Source organism: Oncorhynchus masou, chromosome 25 (genome assembly GCF_036934945.1).
Source record: "Oncorhynchus masou masou isolate Uvic2021 chromosome 25, UVic_Omas_1.1, whole genome shotgun sequence".
In the NCBI taxonomy this organism is placed as follows: domain Eukaryota; kingdom Metazoa; phylum Chordata; class Actinopteri; order Salmoniformes; family Salmonidae; genus Oncorhynchus; species Oncorhynchus masou.
In genome coordinates this window covers 27039915-27051691 of record NC_088236.1, presented here as the reverse complement: position 1 = coordinate 27051691, position 11777 = coordinate 27039915, and positions in this window count along the sequence as shown.

Genomic DNA, 11777 nt, shown 5'->3' with positions numbered 1-11777 from the left:
GTCGTCTCAAATAAAACTGTGAAGGACCTCGGCGTTACTCTGGACCCTGTTCTCTCTTTTGAAGAACATATCAAGACCATTTCAAGGACAGCTTTTTTCCATCTACGTAACATTGCAAAAATCAGAAATTTCTGTCCAAAAATTATGCAGAAAAATGAATCCATGCTTTTGTCACTTCTAGGTTAGACTACTGCAATGCTCTACTTTCCGGCTACCCGGATAAAGCACTAAATAAACTTCAGTTAGTGCTAAATACGGCTGCTAGAATCCTGACTAGAACCAAAACATTATCATATTACTCCAGTGCTAGCCTCTCTACACTGGCTTCCTGTCAAGGCAAGGGCTGATTTCAAGGTTTTACTGCTAACCTACAAAGCATTACATGGGCTTGCTCCTACCTATCTCTCTGATTTGGTCCTGCCGTACATACCTACATGTACGCTACGGTCACAAGACGCAGGCCTCCTAATTGTCCCTAGAATTTCTAAGCAAACAGCTGGAGGCAGGGCTTTCTCCTATAGAACTCCATTTTTATGGAATGGTCTGCCTACCCATGTCAGAGACGCAAACTCGGTCTCAACCTTTAAGTCTTTACTGAAGACTCATCTCTTCAGTGGGTCATATGATTGAGTGTAGTCTGGCCCAGGAGTGGGAAGGTGAACAGGAAGTCTCTGGAGCAACGAACCGCCCATGCTGTCTCTGCCTGGCCAGTTCCCCTCTTTCCACTGGGATTCTCTGCCTCTAACCCTATTACAGGGGCTGAGTCACTGGCTTACTGGGGCTCTCTCATGCCGTCCCTGGAAGGGGTGCATCACCTGAGTGGGTTGATTCACTGATGTGGTCATCCTGTCTGGGTTGGCGCCCCCCCTTGGGTTGTGCCGTGGCGGAGATCTTTGTGGGCTATACTTAGCCTTGTCTCAGGATGGTAAGTTGGTGGTTGAAGATATCCCTCTAGTGGTATGGGGGCTGTGCTTTAGTAAAGTGGGTGGGGTTATATCCTTCCTGTTTGGCCCTGTCTGTGGGTGTCCTCGGATGATGCCACAGTGTCTCCTGACCCCTCCTGTCTCAGCCTCCAGTATTTATGCTTCAGTAGTTTGTGTCGGGGGGCTAGGGTCAGTTTGTTATATCTGGAGTACTTCTCCTGTCCTATTCGGTGTCATGTGGGAATCTAAGTGTGCGTTCTCTAATTCTCTCCTTCTCTCTCTCGGAGGACCATGCCCCAGGACTACCTGACATGATGACTCCTTGCTGTCCCCAGTCCACCTGACCGTGCTGCTGCTCCAGTTTCAACTGTTCTGCCTTATTATTATTCGACCATGCTGGTCATTTATGAACATTTGAACATCTTGACCATGTTCTGTTATAATCTTCACCCGGCACAGCCAGAAGAGGACTGGCCACCCCACATAGCCTGGTGCCTCTCTAGGTTTCTTCCTAGGTTTTGGCCTTTCTAGGGAGTTTTTCCTAGCCACCATGCTTCTACACCTGCATTGCTTGCTGTTTGGGGTTTTAGACTGGGTTTCTGTACAGCACTTTGAGATATCAGCTGATGTACGAAGGGCTATATAAATACATTTGATTTGATAGCGAAAGTTAGCGAAAATGCTCTCCAAACCTGCTACGAAAATCACTTCGTATCAAAGTAATGCAAAAAGTGTCCTGAAAGCAAAACAATTCTGACTGAAAAAAGGGATATACGGTCATCACACCTTTTTAGATCCAATGACAATGCAGGTGGCTCTGCTTTCCACCAATCAACTGTTTATCTGAGTTTGATCTTTCTGATTCCTCTGCCTTTCAATTCAATGGTCATAAATATTCCTTCATAAACTGAGTTTGAAATGTAACTACCAGTAACCGTTACTAGTACTAGCTAGTTATCTCATGTGAACTGCTTACTTCAGATGTAGCTAGTTAAGAGCTGGATGGTCATGATTTAGTTTGCAATTGTATCAAAGCATGCTTGCTAGCTGGTTAACTTCGGATCCAAGTTAGCTGGAGAGCTAGACAGTATGGGGATGTGTGGCTAGCTAGGTGCTGCACTTTTGATATCAAGAAAAACAGATACGGAAGTTGTACTTTGCCTGGTAAATTCTGTTGTCTGTCTTAACCTTGACAACATGGCAAGCAATGTGCGGTAGTATTGCAGAGAACAGCTCGAGGCTTGATGTTGGACTAAACCACGTCATCCCTGTGGACCTGTTTCTAAATCACGTGGCGAATGCAATGCTCTTGTGGTTTATTTGTCTGAATTCTGTATAGCCGTCAGTTTTTATAGCAGCAATCTGTTGTATTACAGGTGTGTCATGGGTTCCTGGCAGTCTGTTTGCTAAATGCATCTTGGGCATGCAGGTCAAAACATTCCCTGTTGGGGTAGCAGACTGCAGACTACTGTAGATTAACAGGAAAATGGAAATGCATATTTTCTTTCAAAGGACTGGAACCACTTCCTGGCCTCATTGGCCCACAAGTTCTGTGTGAGAGCCAATGTCACAGTAATGGAGATGGGTTCCTCTCCTCCATTCAGGTAGAACAGCATTGCCTAATTTCACCCAGAGCCCTCAAGCCATCACCCATTTTGTTCCTGTGGGTGCCGCTGGCTGTAAAGGAGAGCTCAGACATCCAATTCCTGAGCAACCTCCACCTCCATGCAATGGTATTGGCAGGTCTAACAGCTAATGTTGCACATTTCATGCTATTGTTAATTGGTTTTATATGAAACCATTCTTTATAATACATAAATGAGATGTCCAGTTTTGTCAAGATGAATTAACTAGCAGCAATACAACTTGACAATTACCTTAGGTAAAGAGGCTGAAATGTGACGCAGGTGTTCTCTCCATCTGTGTGGGGCAACTTGCACACTTGCCTTACTGTCAGCGCACATACACATTCTACTTCCGATACTGTGAGTGATACACACATACTTAGTCTTACATACACTGATTCATTCACCTGTTGCATACAACTCTGTAGAGTGCCTGGATAGCACTTCTGCCTTCTCTCCTCTGGTGTGTCTGTACGTAGTCTACCTTCTCTAAAACGTGTCTGTCTATGTATGTCCAGACTGCCACCTGTGTGCCCTGCCAATGAAGGGGACATCCTCCCGTCAGAGTGGTTGCATAGGAGACAAGCAGCCAAAATCCCTGTGTTAGTCTACAGTACACACCTGATCTGATCCTACACTCACCATCATGCTAACGCAGGTACACATACACACAACGGCCATGACCCCTCGCTCTCAAAGCTCCATTGAGACACCCACAAGTCACAACGTACTCACCACCATGCATAGCGAGAGGGATAACTGAGCCCAAAATCTGTCTTCTCCAGCAAGTGGTGTTTTTTTTTCTCACCAAGCAAGGTGTTTTTGGAGGTCAACAAGTGTTGAAATTGGTCAACAAAAAATGTTATGGCTTATTTGATTGAATAGAAGTTTCGTAATGCTTAGGTTGTTACGAGTGAATAGATATAAGTAGGACGTGACATACTGGCAACTTTGAGAAAAAACACTTTATATCAGAGATGTGCCTGTTGTTCATGCATACAGTGCCTTGCGAAAGTATTCGGCCCCCTTGAACTTTGCGACCTTTTGCCACATTTCAGGCTTCAAACATAAAGATATAAAACACAACAGTATCTCGGACCTGCCTGGTGTGTTCCTTGTTCTTCATGATGCTCTCTGCGCTTTTAACGGACATTTATACGGAGACTTGATTACACACAGATGGATTGTATTTATTATCATTAGTCATTTAGGTCAACATTGGATCATTCAGAGATCCTCACTGAACTTCTGGAGAGAGTTTGCTGCACTGAAAGTAAAGGGGCTGAATAATTTTGCACACCCAATTTTTCAGTTTTTGATTTGTTAAAAAAGTTTGAAATATCCAATAAATGTCGTTCCACTTCATGATTGTGTCCCACTTGTTGTTGATACTTCACAAAAAAATACAGTTTTATATCTTTATGTTTGAAGCCTGAAATGTGGCAAAAGGTCGCAAAGTTCAAGGGGGCCGAATACTTTCGCAAGGCACTGTATCTACCCTCTCATTGGCTAGAATGGTCCCACCTGATCTTGCCTCCTGACTGCCTTCTATTTTTGAAGAGATTTATTTTCATTGTTAGAGCAGCCATTTGAGCATCTGGTCAATTTAATGGATACTCTGTTAGTACCCAGCAGAGAAGGAAGAAAATAGGGAGGATGGTTGGGCCGAAGGACTCTTTCCGAGTCTGCTTCTGTTGTTGATCAGTTTGATGTCTCATTAAACTGCTTGCATGCTATTATTAATCTTAATCCTTGCCCTGTCCACAAACAGTGCCCTCTGATACTTGTGACTTTCTACACTTCTCTGTTGGGTGACGTAAACATGAATAAATATTTCAATTTTACAACATCTAAGGTGTCTATTATTCCTCTCAGGCCTCTAGGCACTTCCATCGATCTGAGCCGCCTGCAGCTGTTCATCCCAGTCCAGCTCCTCTCTCTGCAGCCACCACAGTGGTGGAGCATCTTTCCCACCACCGTCAAGAAAAGTGGAGTCGCTGCCCATCTTCTGCCACAGGTTGGAAAATCCATTTCGTCATGCTGCACCTTGGCTCCCGTACTGCCTTCCCTAGCTTATCACTTCTCCTACAAAGATCACTTGTGGTGGGCACTAAATCCACACAATCACAGATAAAACTTGTGTTGAATCTTGCACAGTTTATTCAGCGTGCCGCTGCTAAATGCATGTTGGGAAAACATTGCCTATTGCCTGGGGCAAGTGAACTGAGCAGTCACACAAGTTGAGCCTGCTCCGAGGTTAGCAATTTGTTATTTATTTTTTAAGTGAAAAAACTGCAATAAATTCCAGTAGACTAAAACTGATATTTATGGTATCTCTCCATTGTTTAAGTGAAAGACAGACAATTTATGGAATTTATTGCAGTCATGGAAGTTGAACCTGCTCTGAGAATTGTTTAACTGATAAAAAAAAATACCAAAAATTCCATGACTGATCTTTTACATTCCTCCCTTAAGTGTAGGTGAAAGGCAGACAAAGTATGTCCCTACTGATGGTTATGTTAATCCCTAGAGGTGAACCATTCTTTTCACCCTAGCTCTTCAAATGGTAGTCATATAACAAAGGACCCTTGGAATTAAATGTTGGGAGTTGACAATTTACATTTTCCAGTAGCCTACTTAAAATAGACAGTTGTGCAAAGATACAGGTGTAATGCTCACCTCAAAAAAGTAAATAAATTACAAGCACACATGGTTAAACAAATTATTGTATCAAGCAAGGACACGGGCAGCCATTTCAGAATTTGCCTGAGTGACAATCAACATGGCTGTCGAGTAACTAACAACAACACACACTGACAAAACACACAGCTAAAACACTTCATTTCACCTAGGTCCTAAATGAACAAGCAAAATGATTCAAACAATGGAATATTATTGAAACAAGTTAAAGCCTGTTCCATTATTAGTACAATTTCCGGGAATTCTTTGGTCTATAAACCGTTAGCTAACAGTTGCTAGTGCAACAAACTTACCATGGGAAAAATAGAGAAAATGCCAAACGAAAGATAAACGTTTAGTTTTGGCTAAAAACAGAGTTGAAATTGAGAGCTAGCCTAGGACTATGGTAGAGCAGCATAATGGGCTCCCTGAATTCCTCAGCTACCTAGCTAGCTAGTAGGCTTCATTATGTATATTAAAATAGTAATATTCAACAATAACTTACTATTTATTTATTTTTTACCCCCTTTCCCCCCCAATTTCGATATTGTCTTATCGCTGCAACTCCCCAACGGGCTTGGGAGGCAAAGGTTGAGTCATGTGTCCTCCGAAACATGACCTGCCAAACCGCGCTTCTTAACACCCGCCCGCTTAACCCGGAAGCCAGCCTCACCAATGTGTCGGAGGAAACACCGTTCACCTGATAACCAAGGTCAGCCTGCAGACGCCCTGCCCGCCACAAGGAGTCGCTAGAGCGCGATGAGCCAAGTGAAGCCACCCCGGCCAAACTCTCCCCAAACCCCGACGACGCTGGGCCAATTGTGCGCCGCCCTATGGGACTCCCGATCACGGCCGGTTGTGATATAGCCCGGGATCGAATCCGGGTCTGTAGTGACTTTAGCTACTATCACACAGCTTGGACAACCATGAATACCCCACAAGACATGCCACCAAAGGTCTCTTCACAGTCCCTGAGTCCAGAAGAGACTATGGGAGAAGCACAGTACAACATAGAGCAATGACTACATGGAACTCTATTCCACATCAGGTAACTGATGCAGTAGAATCAGATTTTAAAAAACAGCTAAAAATACACCTTATGGAACAGCAGGGACTGTGAAGAGACACACACAAAAGGTTCAGACATAAGCTAGCAACGCACATGTACAATCTAATATTCTAGTATGGTTGTATTATACATTTTTTATTGTAGATATCTAGTGGTGTAATAATGTTATATGATGTACTTTTTTATATTTAGTTTCATATTTAATGTAAGTGCCTTAATATTGTAATGACCTGACTAGATCATAAATGAACAATTGTCCAGACAGAGGCTTGAGTTTGCGAATTGACGGTTTATTAAACCAACTTTACACAGGCTACTGTTTGGGCCGTAGCACACACCAAAAAGATGACAGATAACCCACAAGCCAATCGTGACCTTCTCTTGGGAAGCCCAGACGTAAGAGAGAGAGAACAAAGGCTGAACCTGGTCTTAACTTCCAATGCTCCACCCCCCTGCCCAACCCCCCTCCACGCCACTCCGCCAACCACCAGGATGCCCGGCATCAGAACATTCCAGGCATTCCCGTGATTGGCAGATAGCAGGTTGATTGACATGTCGGACCCCGCGAACACCGGGTACTGGTCAGTACAACACAACCACCTCCTAGCCTAACACATAACACACAGCTGTCTGTGCGGGTCGCTACACAGCCCCCCCACCACAAAGTCCCTCGTCCCTGAGGGAACAAACAAAGTCTCTGAAGCGACCCGGAGGTCTCCTTTGCCTGCGTGGCCGTGATGGTCGCAGAGTGCCCCTCTGAGAACCAGGGGATGAAGGCAGGGACATGGGGGACAAGGAAGCGGGAACGGGTAATACAGTCCGTGGCTCTGGGGAACCACGCGGTGACACAGGGGGGGAGACAGGGGGAGTGGGCTGTCTGGAGCCTTGTCTGCGGCACCTGAGGGTGGGTGCCTGGAGAATGTCATTGCCAGAGAGGGGAATTGTGGGGGTTCCTGGGGTTTGGGGAAAAGAGGCCCCTCTGTATGGGGCTAACCTGTCCCGGTGCAGTGCCACCTTTCTCCCCCTGGGAGGAAGCTGCACCCGGTACACAACCTCCCCTACCCTCTCCAGGACACTGCAGGGTCCCACCCAGTGACTGTCCAACTTGGGGCATCTGCCTTTTTTTCCTTAGGGGGCTGTAGACCCAGACCAGCTCCCCAGCCACAAAGTGCCTTCCCCGGGTGTGCACGTCATAGTTCCTTTTCTGCCTCACACCTGCATTCACCAGCTGCTCTCTGGCAAAGGTGTGGGCTGTCTCCAGGCGGTCCTGGAGTCTCCGGGCATACTCCGGCCCCGGAGGAACATGAGGGCTATCCAGGGGCCGACCAACGCCATCTCCGCAGGGGTGCGGATCTCTCCCCAGCAGGAGGAGGGCAGGCGTGCAGGAGGTGGAGTCTTGGACAGCGGAGCGGCATGCCATGAGGACCATAGGCAGGTGCTTGTCCCAGTCACGCTGGTGTTTGGAAGAGACGATGGCCAGCTGCTGTCCAAGCGTTTTGTTGAAGCGCTCCACAAGGCCATCACTTTGAGGATGGAGAGGAGTAGTGCGGGTCTTGTGCATACCCAGCCTCTCACACATGGTGGCGAACACACGGGACTCAAAGTTTCTGCCTTGGTCGCTGTGGATGGACTCTGCAGCTCCAAACCTGCTGAACATCCCCGCTGTCAGGGCGTCGACGATGGTCTCTGCCTCCTGGTCAGGCAGAGCATAGGCCTCGGGCCATTTTGTGAAATAGCCCATGGCCGTGAGCACCCAGCGGTTTCCACTGTCTGTGGTGGGGAACGGCCCAACTACATCCACTCCCACCCTCTCCATGGGAGCCCCCACTGGGAACTGTTGGAGCTGAGCATGAGAGCGGCCTGGGGGGCCCTTTCTCGCTGTGCAGTTGTCACAGCGGCGACAAAAGTCCTCCACATCCCTCTTGTGCTGCCCCCAGTAGAAGCCCTGACGGAGACGGCGCAGTGTTTTTGTGACCCCAAAGTGTCCAGTCCCCACCCCTCCATGAGTATTCTGGAGCACAGCCTCCCGCAATGCTTTTGGGACCACCACCTGCCACCTCTCCTCTCCCATAGCTGACTCCTTCCATGCCCGCTGTAGCACGCCATCAGCCAGCCGCAGTCTCTCAAACTTCGACCACAACCATTTGGCCGCGAGTGAGAGCGCTGTCACCTCTTCCCATGGTGGCCTCACCTGCGCCTCTACCCACTGTAGCACTGGCTGTAGGTCTGTGTCCCGTCCCTGCTGCTGCCGCCATTCAGCCACGTCGACAGTCTGCAGCTCGCAGCAGACAGGCCCGCTCGCCCGACACACTGTGGCACAGACACCCTCCTCTGCCCGCAGCTCTCTCTCCGGTCCCTCTCTCCGTTCACAGTGGCGGCAGCCGTCTGCAGTACAGGGCCGATGGGACATGGCGTCGGCGTTGGAGTGGCGTGCCCCTGCCCTGTGCACCACCATGAAGTCATACGGCTGAAGCTCCTCCAACCAGCGTGCCACCTGCCCCTCTGGCTCTCTGAAAGACATGAGCCACTGGAGAGCAGAGTGGTCAGTCCTTACAGTAAAGGGCAGACCACCCAGGTAGTACTTGAAGTGTTTGACGGAAGCCACAACAGCCAAGAGCTCCCGCCGGGTGACACAGTAGCGGCGCTCATGTTTGTCAAATGTTTTGCTGAAGTACGCCACCACTCTCTCCCCCTCTGGCCCCACCTGGGCCAGCACCCCACCCATGCCCACATTGCTCGCGTCTGTGTCCAGGATAAAGGGCAAGGTGAGGTCAGGGGGGGCGAGCACGGGGGCCTCGATCAGTGCACGTTTGAGGGTGTTGAACGCCTCCTCACACTCCACTGTCCAAGTGAAAGCCTTGTCCTTCGGCAGCAGGCGGTTCAGTGGAGCAGCAACGCTTGAGAAGCCCCGTACAAACCTCCTGTAGTACGAGGCCAGCCCCAGGAAGCTCTTCAGCTGACGCTGGTCGGTGGGGGTGGGCCAGTCTCTGACAGCCCCTACCTTGTCCTCCATGGTGCTGATCCCCTCCTTCCCCACTCGGTGGCCCAAGAAGGACACCTCTCTCCTCATGAAGTGGCACTTCTCGGGGTGGAGCTTCAGACCTGCGGCAGCCACCCTCTCCAGCACACGCCGTAGCGCCCCCAGGGCTGACTGGAAGGAGCTGCCATGGGCCAGGATGTCATCGAGGTATACCAGACACTGCTGTTGGGGGATGCCATCCAGTACCCTGTCCATCAAACGCTCAAAAGTAGCTGGAGCGTTGCACAGGCCAAAGCACAGGACCTTGAACTGCCAGTGTCCTCTGTTAGTGGAGAACGCAGTTTTGGCTCTGGCCTCTGGGGAGAGGGGCACCTGCCAGTAGCCACTGCGGAGGTCTAGTGAGGAGAACCAGGAGGACCCCCTAACCAGGTCCAGCGACTCATCGATACGTGGTATGGGGTATGAGTCCTTCCTGGTTACCTCATTCAGCCGCCTGTAGTCCGCACAGAACCTCAGCTTGCCCCCTTCTTCGGAACCATGACGACTGGCGCCGCCCAGGGGCTGTCTGAGGGCTCAATGAAGTCTGCCCGCTGCATCTCCAACACAGCCTTGTCTGCCGCCTCCTGGCGTGCCAGCGGGATACGGCGGGGACGCATCTTGATGGGTCGAGCATCACCTGTGTCGATCTCATGCTGCACCAGATGAGTCTGACCCACCTCTTCCTCACTCAACGCAAAGCTGTCTCTGAATTCAAACAGCAACTGCCACAACCGTTCCTGCTGCTCGGGGTCAAGACCAACACAGTTCCTCCCCCATATCTCCCTCACTGCAGACAGTGTCCTCTCCTCTCCCATCTGGGGTAGCTGGGCTGGGGGTTGCGGCCCGGGCTCACAGAGGGCTGTGTCATGGAGGTAGCTGGGGGAATGTAACACACCGCCGTAGGTGACAGGGGGACTGGGGAAAAGTCACACACAGCTGTGGGGAGGGGGCGCAGCCATGAGTCTCTGCTGCTTTAACTGTTGGAGTAAAGGGTTTGTTGGGTTGAGTGAATGTGACATTAGGGGGGCCATGGTGACTTCCGTCCCTCCCTGGAAGCTCAGTGTGCCCCTATTTAGGTCTAACTGGCAGCCTGTGCTCCTAAGAAAGTCCAACCCCAGGATACAAGGGTCCTGCACAGCCGCCACCCACACAGGATGACGCACAGTCCTGCCCCCTACTGTCAGAGTCATTATTCCCTTCCCTTTCATGGGTGCCAGCTCACCTGTGACTGTGCGGAGCTGCACAGTTGTAGGCTCACACTGAGTCCAACCTGGCACAATATCTGGCCTCACAAGGGTTACTGTGGACCCAGTGTCCACCAGGGCGGAGCAGGGCACCCCCTCCACAGTGACAGGGACATGACAAAAGTCCCCAACACAGGTCCGGCCCACCACAACAACAGGCTCCATCCGCTTGCCCTCGTCTGCTTCTGGGGGAAGTGGAGCCTTGCTTCCCGTCTGTGCCGGTGGGCTCCTCCTGAAGATGATGGTGGTTGGGATAGAAAGCCAGGGGTCCGCACTACCTGGTCTATGCGGACCCCGAGCCGTTTCCCTGAGCTCTGGGGGACATGGGGCAATCTCGGCGCAGATGGCCTGGCTGGCCACAACCCCAGCAGACCCTGGGACCAGGGCTTGTGTTTCGTGCCGCCTGTAGCGACACAGCCCGAATGAGTTTTGTCATTTCGGCCACCCAAGCAGGCTTTTCCGGCTCCGGGCTGCTCTGCCCCCCAGCTCGCACAGAGGGTGTGTCTCCCTGCACCCACACCAAAGCCCCAGCTGAAGCCCCAGCCCACACCAGCTCCCTCTCCAAAGCCATCTCCAAGGCTGTCTGCAATGACTCAGGATGAGCCAGCTGGGTCTGTATGCTCAGCTCCGTAGGAGAGAGCGCCTGTATGAACTGGTCCCGTGCTAGCTCGCTCTGCACGGAGGGGGGCATGTGAGCATATGCCCGCCGAGAGAGGCTCTCAATGTCATTAGCTAGCACCCGTAGAGGCTCTCCAGGCTGCCTGCGTCTATTACTCAGTTCGGAGCGCAGTAGCCCGGGCTGTACACACTGTCCATAGCGCCTCCTCAGTGCTCCCACTAAAGCACCATAATCATGCCTGTCCTCGGGGCTAATCAATATCAAACAGGCCAGAGCTTCATCCGTGAGGCATAAAGCCAACTGCAGTGCCCTTTCTTTATCCGACCACCCCCTAAAATGAGCTAACAGTTCAAACTGAGCATGAAAAGCTTCCCAATCCGCCTTACCGGAATACTTCGGGGTCTTAACAAATACGGACGCAGCCGGGAACTGGGCGCCGCCATGTTTGTTTACATCCTGAGCCCCAGATTCCTCGTCACGCCGCGTCGACATCGCCACTTCGGTCCGCCCACCAGAATGCGCGCGAAATACAGTCGACAAAGCACTCATGCCCGCTTCAGCCGCCATCGCTCTAACGTCCTCCCTCAAGCGGCCTCTGC